General features: G+C 34.8%; 1 non-coding gene across 1 annotated transcript; it reads left to right on the top strand.

Moving 5' to 3' along the window:
• Nucleotides 1–4,062: 4,062 nt before the first annotated feature.
• Nucleotides 4,063–10,670, top strand: LOC115445061. Its single transcript, XR_005112832.1, has 6 exons — nt 4,063–4,095; nt 4,325–4,492; nt 4,764–6,913; nt 7,216–8,276; nt 8,354–9,909; nt 10,199–10,670. It is a non-coding gene; the product is annotated as an uncharacterized LOC115445061 (transcript).
• Nucleotides 10,671–11,174: the final 504 nt, after the last annotated feature.

Below are 11,174 nucleotides of genomic sequence, written 5' to 3'. Positions count from 1 at the left end.
TGATAATCCTATTGGATTATCATGTAATTAGTAATCATACAATTTAGTATTGTCCCCGAGCTTTGTATTGGATGCTATAACAAAGCTTAAACTATTTTTTTTTTTTTATTATAACAAACTACTATAACTATAACAAAAGGATATAACTTGCAGTGGCGAAAGTTGAAAGTTTCTGAAAGGGAACCCGACACAATATAGGTACTAATATGAATTAATGCGGCCTGCAAATAATTCTGATGATAATTAGATTTTACATAAATTAAAAATAAAGGAGGTCGGCAGAAAACGGGTTGTATGAACCCGTCGGAACTGATAACTATGGTTTTTGATTTCTAGACCTTTTTTATTTCTCTACGCACTGTAATTCTTGACATGACTTTATATGTTCTTTACTAGTACTACAATAGAAATGCGAAACTTGTGAATTTAAAAGCTACAATAGGCTATTTGGGGGAGCAGTGGACTGCTCAAATTTTAATACAGGGCTGAAATTATCTTTAATATAGTTGTAATATATTATGTAGTTGGCATGTCAACATTACAGGTTATCTCTCAGTCTGTACTTATGAGGTAATTATAGACAAAGACAGCGTGCTATTGTTGTGAATACATTTGGATGTTTATGTCTTTTGGATTTTTTTTTCTTCTTTACTAAAACTAGGTTTTGTCCCTCGAGAATTCTCGCGCAGAAACCCTAGGTATACCAGGCAGGTTAGTACGGCTTGGATTCGAAAAGATATAGTTTTTATGTTCCTATGTCTTACAAAATAAACCATTTTTATAAAAAAACGTGTTATCTTAGCTTAAAAATTATAAAGATAAAATAAACCTAGTCTACTTCAAACTCAAGAAGACACTAGTTTGCGTGTCTGCCGCGAAAAATAATCTCTATGTCGTATCTTCGCACGCACTAGGACGTGAAATATTTCTTTCAAATTAAAATGGAACCAATTTTGATGTACATTAAATAAAAGTAGCATCAAAATGAATATCAGGTGAGCAGAGCAGAGGTGAGTTAATGGCAGTAAGTCGAGGGGTCACAGGCCGACAGATGTCGCCCCCTGCCGGGCGGATGATGAGCTCACCAGCCCCAAACAAAGCTATAACGGCCCATAAAGTTTGTTGTCCTGTATTGTTTCATACTACAGCTACCTAAAATTGTTTAAGTGTAGATATATCATTATTGAAATAATTGTGCTAACTTTTAACACAGTATACATAATAATAATTATTTATTATTTATAGTGTGTTAAAAGAAGCTACATTAAACGTCATATAATTATCAAACATTTGATAAATCTACAGTGTGATTCCGCGAAATAAAATAGGACTACCGTTGTAATAATAACGCGAAAAAAATGTAGAGTGTGTTATTTATAATATGTAGATAAATTTTATACATTGTACAATTATAATTAGGTATTAATGTATTATTACAGACATTAAACAATCTTCGCGCCACGATGTAATTCTTGTGCGTCTATATTAGCCTTCCTCTTTACCTCCACTATTCTTTACCCAATATTGTAAAGAATAGTTGTAAAGCCATAAAGATCAGATATATTACTCTCAGTCATTCATCAATAGTGTAGTCTACATTATTTGTATTCGCCTGAATAGCGACGAACGTACGCAAGGTGTAAAACTCACCATAGTGACCCACGCCTATGTAAATCAGATTTTAAACAGGCCGGCATAATTGTGACTAGCAAGGGATACTCTTCAAGGAGAATGAAAAATTTAAAAGAAGTGTTGATGAAACAATACTGAATGAATAGTAAATCCGAGTTGCTGCATATCTTTGAGAAGGAAAACATATTTTGTTTTTCAAAGTCATCATTGAACAAAGAACCTTTATCTAAAAAATTATTTTTAAAATCTCAATCGCACTATGAAGGTACCATTTTTACTTTATTCAAAATGTTGATAAACTCATTCACATACATGGCAGGTGGATTTTAATGCTTTCGAATTTAAAATCGCCCTTTCTCTGCCACAACATTTTTTTTTCATGAGGTAGCAACTAAATTACGTACTAAAGTCACTTTCGTGCTTCCGAAATCTAACTCTAAATATTAATAAAGAGGCATCACTAAATCACACACAATACGTAGTTTAGAAAGCAAAAAAAATAAAACTTCAGATTAAAACAGCTAAAAGTTCCAAATTCGTCCGGCCCAAACCGGATGTCAACAATTCGGCTCGCACGCGCCTCCACCGCGGACACGTGAACATTTCCGCTTTTAATACGATAACATAATAGGAGACATCACCAAACTTTTCCCGTATTCATTACAAAATTTTTCAATGTCATTCTCAACCTTTCTCACACCTTTTTATGAATGTTATTAATAGCTTCAATATCGTGTAGCCGAATACCGAATTTCTATATTTTTTAAGGTATTTTAACATAAATAAATGAAGGAAATTTATTAGATTTGTATAATACCAATTCACATGTGGGAATATATTTTTAAGAAATAAACACATTTTTATTGAGCCTTTGACGTCAATGGGTTTTTGGATAGCACTACAATAAAGTTTTCTAAATTAATCAGGTAGAAAAATGTTTGACTATACCTTTAATATCTTACTGTCATTCAGTATGCTTGTCTCATATGAATTACCAAATCAACTGAGTAATTAGAAGCAGTGATGCTTCTAATTAATTAAAAACTCTCATTAAATAGTAAATCGGTTAATACACGAGAGTACCCAGTAGTGATACTAGGTATTCTCGTGTATTTACCGTTTATCAATCACAGATTTTTTTATTAAAATGGTTAGTTGTGACATTATATAACAATATTTTAATTGCGGACAGGTCAAATTCCGCCGGTATTCGCCTCAATAAAAAAATATTCGATTTGTACCAATTTGCCCTGTGCCTAAGTTTTAAATGACTATAAATACCCTCTCATAACATCGGGCTAAAAATGGTAGATAATAACTTGAATACGGAAATGAACCTCAATTAATAAATTAACATTGCTCTATTGACGTGCTACCGACTGCGCTCTTGTCTGGTGTCACAATAAACAAACAGGTTGCAATACGTGGACTAGTGAAGAGCACTTAACTTGATTATACGAGGCCGTGTGCCGAGTGTGAGTTTTAATCCACAAAACGGTACGGTGGCCGCCCCATCGTGCGGCGGTCGCTTCGCCGAGCCCTGCCACGTGCCACCTCGCTGGTAATTGTAGCTTTCACGGTACCTCATTACAAAAGCATTGGGACGTTTCTGCTTTAACAGATTTCATATTGTATGCTGTTTTATCAACAATCAGTATGGGGGCTTTTATGTAGGTATCAGTAGTCAAATAAAAACAAAACAAAACGTTTTATATGATATTAACGGATGTCATAAAACGTAGCCATTGACTGTCTATTAGTAATATAAACATGGTTACCTTCAAGTGCTTTGTTCCTGGCCAGCAGCGCGAGTAGCACATCGGGCGGAGGCGGGTCGAGTTGATGCATAGTGTCGAGTGCAACATCCATAGGAGCGTCGCGTCTCTGGTCGCACTCGGGTACCACGTCACCGTATCTTGTTTCCATGGATTCAACACAACGTCCGCAACGCACTCTGTAAACATTCAGCTCCAAATCTGCCGGTTAGCATACCGCGCAGATCACGTAAACAAATCCACACTAACACCTGTACATAGTTTCAGAACGCTGTTGTACCGGGAGCGAGTGCAACGGGCGTCGTGACGTCGCTGAAAGCCGGGCCCACGTGGCGGCGCCGCCCACGCCCGCCCCTCGACGCCGCACGCTTGCCGCGCGCCGCCCTCCTGCCTCCCATTGAGAAGTCATTTTTTTTACCCCCTGAATCTGATAAACCCTGGGGCATGCGGGGCGGTTCGGCGCGGCGCAGCCAGAGGGGCTCCCCCGCCCCGAACTAATTTGCCAGAGTCGTACGACACACCCCGGGTACTTACATCCATCTACAATATTACTCTAGCACGTTATCCCGTTCGCGGGAGCACTTTATTTCTAGTCATCTAGAATCGTTTCGAAGAAAAGAAATTTTAAGATTATATTTTATAACAATATTAACACATGTTTTCTGGTTGTGCAAACAAATATTTCAATGTTATAAGTACCACAACATATTTATATATAAAATGATCCTTTTTATTTGGTTCAATTGTCTATTAGCGATTTAAAATACCTATTTTAGGTACTTCCTCAAAACCCATTTGGCATTTGCATTTGTAAATGGCATATTTGTCATTATAATATTTAGACATTTTTTGTCATTTGAATATTAATATCAAAATATATTTTCCTTTGCGTCTCAATTTTCAATAAGTAACATTAGAATGAGAAATATGTGCGATTTTACAATTCCGATAATGTGTTTAAAAAATTCAAAGTTGTAGAGTTCCCTATATCGTTTGTCGGCCTGGCTACAACACAAGAATTAGATGTCGAAATTGATCTTAACACACGTGCTTATCTCAAAACAATGCACGATGGATCATTAATTGTAAGAAAATAACTAGAAAACAATATTAATTATTAGTGATACAATTTAGTATTTTACTAAAATGTATCACTCATAAGATTATACATAGGCGTGATTAAGCCTCAATCATTTGAATTTTACTTTTATTGAAAATTAGATTGTATTCCTGCAGAACATAATTTTCTAGGAATGAGATAATTTATATTATAATAAAAACTTAAACATAAGTTTCAGTCACTTTTGATCCTAAACCAGGTGCCGCAGATAAAGCTTAAATTAAATATATTTTCAGAAACTGAATGACGCTCGTGAAATATCTGCTTCTCACAGAGCCTTCGACATCACACAAATTAATAGCCATGTTATACAAATCACTTTTATTCCTAAAACTGAATGTATATCCAGAGCTAAACGTAAAAAACAGTCGGACAACAGATTTGTGTTTGATTTGCGCCTAATTAAGGTGGATGGCGTGAACTGTTGTGATAACGAATTGCATTCTGAAATTGGAAGATATTACATAAGTGGACAATTTGAATATTGTAAAATTGCTCATCATCCTAAAGTAATCAGTTTCGGTGAAGTGATTATGAATACTGTAGTAAAAAATACTTACGTATACGAAATGAATCTAACGTAATCGCAGCTAAAGTACAATATGTAAGGATGCCAGGATTTGAAGTGGCACCTGAAAGATTTACTATACTTCCAAATTCTTCTAAGCGAATATGTGTATCAGTTAAACCCAATTGTCTAAAAGTGGGTAATACGCTTATATTTAAAATCACAAATCCGCATAGCGTATTAGACGAATCATTTAATAGTAAAAGTGAAAATGCTAACTATATCAAGTATCTTATTTCTACTGAATTAAATGTAATTGTGCTAGGAAGACTTCGAGACGTAAAAATAGAATCAATGCATAAGCTCATTGAACAAGACAGAAAGTATACATACGTACAGGAAGAGTTACATATCCATCAACAAAGAAAAGAAGTAGCTAACCAGCAATTACAGGTTTGCAAGTCAACATATGCAAAAATGCCACTTAAAGAAAATTTTAGTACAAAAAAAGAGAAATGTTATTTAGAAGCACAGCTGAAGGCGAAAAAAACGCCGGATGACTTTTGTAAAAAACTTCGTCAAGGACTAACTCCTTATGACCTTTTCGACATTTTGTTTCTACCTTTTTCTATAAACTTTGGTAGAGTAGGGTTGTCCACATGTGGCGAACAAGATGTGATAATTAAAAATAAGACGCGACTCGATGTAACAATTCAATTCATAAAGGATGAGTGCGTTTTATATACTGACAAAAAATTATCAAGTACAATCATAAAAGTAAAAGGTTCTTCTGAAGTCACATTAAAAATATTTTGCTTGGGCTTTGTTGAAGGAAATTATACAGGGACTTTTGAATACATAGTTGAAAATAAGTATTACAAAAAGCATCCATACTGTCTTCAAGTAGGTAACCCCACTTTGATGATACAAGATAAAAGTTTGAAATTCGGCATGGTTACAACTGAGAGTTTCATTACATCAGTACCAATCAGAATATTTAATTACTTTAATATTACAGTGGATTTTAAATGGGAAGATTTACCTTCTGATGTTCCTTTCGAAATTATTCCTAATGCTGGATCTATACCCAAACATGGTTGTAAAATTTGTGATGTTTTATATATTTGCAAACCCACGAAAACAAAAACGCATGAAGTCGACTTTATATCTGAAAGTAAAACTACAAAAATTGTTCCAGTTGAACTTAGCATAATTACTCGGAAGCTCTCAATAAAGTTTTTGCAACCTGCAGTCGTATTTAAAGACATTGCTCTTAATTTAGAAACAGTAGAAAGAGTAAAATTAGAAAATTCTTCCAGAGATCGCTCTCTTCCATGTTGTAGAACCTCTCATTCCGGGACTAAAAGTAGAGCCCATGAACGGAATAATACGCCCAAAAATGATAATGACTTTTGAAATTACCGTTAAGATTTCTTGTGTATTAGAATTTGCCTTTGATATTTGTTTGAAAATAAACAATAAAGAAAATGTTGTGCTACCAGTAAGTGGTAATGTGATTGAGCCAAAAATAATAATACACCCTAAGAATATTTATATGGCACGAATACCCTGCTTTATGATAACGTACGTGCCACTCACATTTCAAAACTTAAGTGCACTAAGAACTGAAGTAGACGTACTAGATACTGGAGATGAGAATGTGTTTGAGGTGTACATTGCCCACGGGAATGAAAAGCAAAGAGTGTTTCACTTTTTTGTTGATGGCGGACAAGCGAAAACTGTATTCATAAAAGTTTGCGATGTTTTTCGCAGAGAGTATGAAATGTACGTGCCATTTCGAATAAACGGATTATTGGGACCACCAGATCATAATTCTTGGACTACAGAGCTGCAACATTACGTTGGTGAATATGAACAGTAAGTAACATAAAACGTATTATCTTCTTTTTGATTATGAATGACGGGACGAACAGATCACCTATCTGACGGTAAATACACATCTGCTGCCTAAATTATTTTATAAAATACTAGGAACTAACTTTAATTAGTATTTAAATCCCCTCATAGAGATTTTAAATTTATAACGCCCAGAAGAAAGAGAGGAATTTAATTATAATACAGTTTATATTGTAAATTTTAGTTTGACACTCTTCCTACGAGTCTAAAATACCCTGCACCTAGCGTGTTCGTATGTATATGCCTAACTTTCAATCTTACAGATTTTACGAAAACAACTCCAAAGTGAAATTAAAAACCGTAAACAAAGACATCAGTTACTGCCGAATTGCAGGAGTGACATAACTGTGCCCTGGATAATATTTTCAATTGATAAATTTGAAATAGAATACATACCACATGGTAGCAATTCTATAGAGTTCACTATGACTAACGTGTCAAAATATTACCTATACATAACTATATTAACTTCAAAGATATCACCAAATTTCTCTTTAAACTTAAACACAGAAATCAATGATTCAGTTATAAATGAATCTCATATTAAATTTGAATTGGATCGAAAAAAAGAAGTATTATTATCTTTAAAATTCCATCCAAAAAGTCACGGAAAATTCGTTGCAACTGCATTGTTATTTCTAGATAAACAAATGACTATACCTTACTATAATCTAACTTTCTTTGGGAAAAGACAGGCGCCTGTTATGGTTCCTAGTACAACCCGCCTAATCTTTCCACCATGCTATGTTGGAACGGAGATCAAACGTATTATTACTGTCAAAATGGAAGCTGAATCTGACATGGATTCATTTCGATGTGTGTCTAAAGAAGAATCAAACTTATCCGTAAAATTCATTGACTTTGAAGTTGTAGGAGAACAGGATGGTGCGCTTACAGTTTTAACAGTGGAAATCAAAGTTTGCTGTCAAACTACTTACGCACGAAACATAACTTTGAGTTTCCACCACGAATGCGGTTCAGGCTGCGAAGTGGAAGTACACTTTTGCTATACACATTGCGCGTTAACCCTACACGCAAACTGTTTTGTGAAGCCTGCTGACAACCCTTATCCCTATTTTCCTTTAAGCTCTCAAAGTACACTTTATGAATACATGGAACGATGCTCAATATTTTTAGAGAAATGGATGTTTCAACAAGGATTTCGCAGAGACTTGTATCCTGTTATTCCCGATACTTTCCATGCTATATCTTCTGCAATTTCATCACAACCTAGTGGCACTAAAACGAAAGGAATCAACGTGTCGTTTTTAAATTTTGTCCGACGGATTGCAGGACCTTTAATGAAACATATTCGCAAAATTTCGTATGTATTAATAATTTAATATAAATTATTGAACATCATTATTGTTTTAAATCCTAAATCATATTTTATTATTACAGAATCCACGGAGTAGACGAATCTTTTAAATGTGTTAAAGAAATTCATGATACATACAGAGATTATAAATCTATTAAAATCCCGCGGTGCTGATTTGTGGGTACTAAAAGCGAGATTCCTGTTGAGCTACGAACAATTTGTCATATACTCAGAAAATGTTACTCCGAAATGCAATGCTGATATTTTATTAACGCAAGAACTTTTAGAAAACAGTAAACTATTCAATCGCTTAAATAAACAGAGTTGGATTGATTTTATTTTGCAAAGTTACAAAGTTTTTGTTATGGATAGCTGTTTCTTTGAATGTGTTTGTGTGAGTTCCCAGCCTAGAGACATAGTCAAGGTAATTGTCGATTGGTATAACGAGCACATAATGATACAACACAATAAGTTGCGTGGGAAAGACAAACCCGTGAAAGTTCTTACAAACATCACAACGGATTTGTCGGATGGCATTGCTATAGCATCTACAATTCTAAATTATTGCCCTTTTATGGAGGAACATTTCTCAATATTTTGTGAAGTGGACCAGGATGCTAAAGAAGGAGCGATCATCAACAATGCGTGCCTAATCATTGAAGCGATGAATCAACTACGATTATATTTTCCCCTTGTGAGCAAAGATTTTTACGTCCGAATTTTTTACAAATGTTATTTCTATCTATACACCTTTATGTCACGCTACCAATGTTTAAACCGAAAGATACCATAAAACTTAACCCTCCTTTATTGCGAAGTTCCACACGCCAAGTTTCTATATGTCCGTCGAGTCAAGAATCATTAATATTTAATTACATGATCCTAAATAATAATGGAAATAATTTTATAGTTGAAAAATCTACATCTGGTGATAACGGAAAGAAAATGTTTTTGAGTGTAAAATACATAGCTAATTTTGTTTCTGAAGAAAGTTGTATCCTTCTTGTACACGGATACAACAAAACAAGGATTTTCGATACATACATTGTCTTTCTTCTCCGCGGACAAGTCGGCGTATTAAACCCTTTAAGAAAATCTAAGGTAACGGGACCGCTTTACCGACCTAATAAAGTGGATGTATTAGTATCTTCACCGTTTGCAGTATCCGCCACCTTTAAAATATACGTCAGCGATAATGAGCCTACTATTCCCGTAAAATTTGAAGATTCGAATACACGCAGGTTATTTGTACGACGCCTTAATCTTATAGATAAAGAAATAACTTTAAGTGGTTTGCCTAAAGAAAGTGGTCAAGAAGTACAAGAACATAAACTATATCTCCAATTAATTTGCCTCAGTACTCAAGTCGGTAACACATGGCTTTGGTTTAGAAGCAGTATTGGGGAATTCTTTATACGAGTTACTACACAACCTCGTTGGGATCTCGCTATAGACACTCTCCAAGCGAAAGTGCAGACTTGGCCAATGGACCCTTGCAGTTGTGGCGAAGCTTGTGAATGCTATAGAACAACCATCTTAATGATCCCACATCGCAACGAATTAATGGTTAAATCATTGCGTTACGCTTTAATTGAAAATGCATCGGATATTATGATGCAGATATTTGATCAATTGATAGGTAATGTATTGAGTACATAAAAAATTATACTTAAATATATCTTTTATCGCTTTCATTACTTTAATTACATGCATATTTTATAGTAAATTTTTTTACTATGTCATATCGCTAAAGCTACTTTACCATTAGTAAATATGTGGACCTGTTAATAGTGTTGTAGCTTAATTTATAAACCCGATTTCTTGCCTTGTTTACCTTTTTGTCTTGTTTTGCAATTTTTTGTAAAATATCATTTCTGATCAACTTCATTTCCCAGATGTCTTTTTTCATAAGTGCAATTTTTCTACAGAAACTACAACTGGCAAGATAATTCTCAGTATGCTGCTAGCTGAAGGCGGGACCAACATGACGGATGTTCACCATATTCTTCGCAGTGAGACGACATACCGTATCACGTCTCGAGCTCTCCTGCCTCGGTTAGACCACGTGACATTCTCCCCACACACCGGAGCCGTCTTACCCTTACCCGTCACACTACCCGCTAACGATAAATCAGAAAAATATTCTGTTACCTTTACCTCAGATTGCGGCATGGATATACGCACATATCGTATATTGTTTATAGAAAATGATCAGGTTACATCGAATGTATTTGTATCGGGTACCTTTTGAGTTTTTTATTTATGGATATTTTTTTTATATATGAAGAACTTTTTTCTTTTCACCTGTTAATGATTTGATGTGATAGTTTTTATATTTCGATGTTTTTCCTGGTCTATTATAATTTTAATTTAATTGAGAATACATACTCCATTCGTGAACACGTGTATTAATATTATTAATGATCGTCATTTTTTATGCCCTTGCAAAATAACAATATACTATAATAAGTTTGAATTACTATTTACCAGGATATATCTATATAAAGCTGAGAGGAGGATTTAATAAAAAATATTACTTACAAACGGGCGACGCTAAACAGTATTAAGGCTAGTGTTTTCCATTTCCTAATCAACAGCGGAAGCTAAGTTCTAATTAAAGAACCGCGAGGATATTTAAGAGCGGGATGTTGGCGGTACCCACCGCACCGGTTGGATAGCCGCCTTGACCAAACCGCTCAACCATATCGTGCGCTAGAATTTGACGGGTTGGACACATGGCCAACATTTCTTAAAAAGTTAACCCTGAAAAGGCTGTCGTAAAAGAAACCGTGTGATCTATCTATAATCTGCATTTGACACTTAATGTGTTGCATGTAATGATCTTCCATTCGATGTTTAGTGTTTTTTTTAATACTTATGCGGAAACACGTTATAAACTTTACC

This window comes from Manduca sexta, chromosome 23, assembly GCF_014839805.1.
Source record: "Manduca sexta isolate Smith_Timp_Sample1 chromosome 23, JHU_Msex_v1.0, whole genome shotgun sequence".
In the NCBI taxonomy this organism is placed as follows: domain Eukaryota; kingdom Metazoa; phylum Arthropoda; class Insecta; order Lepidoptera; family Sphingidae; genus Manduca; species Manduca sexta.
The sequence above is the reverse complement of the archived record's forward strand: the minus strand, read 5'-3'. Positions and strand labels throughout refer to the sequence as shown.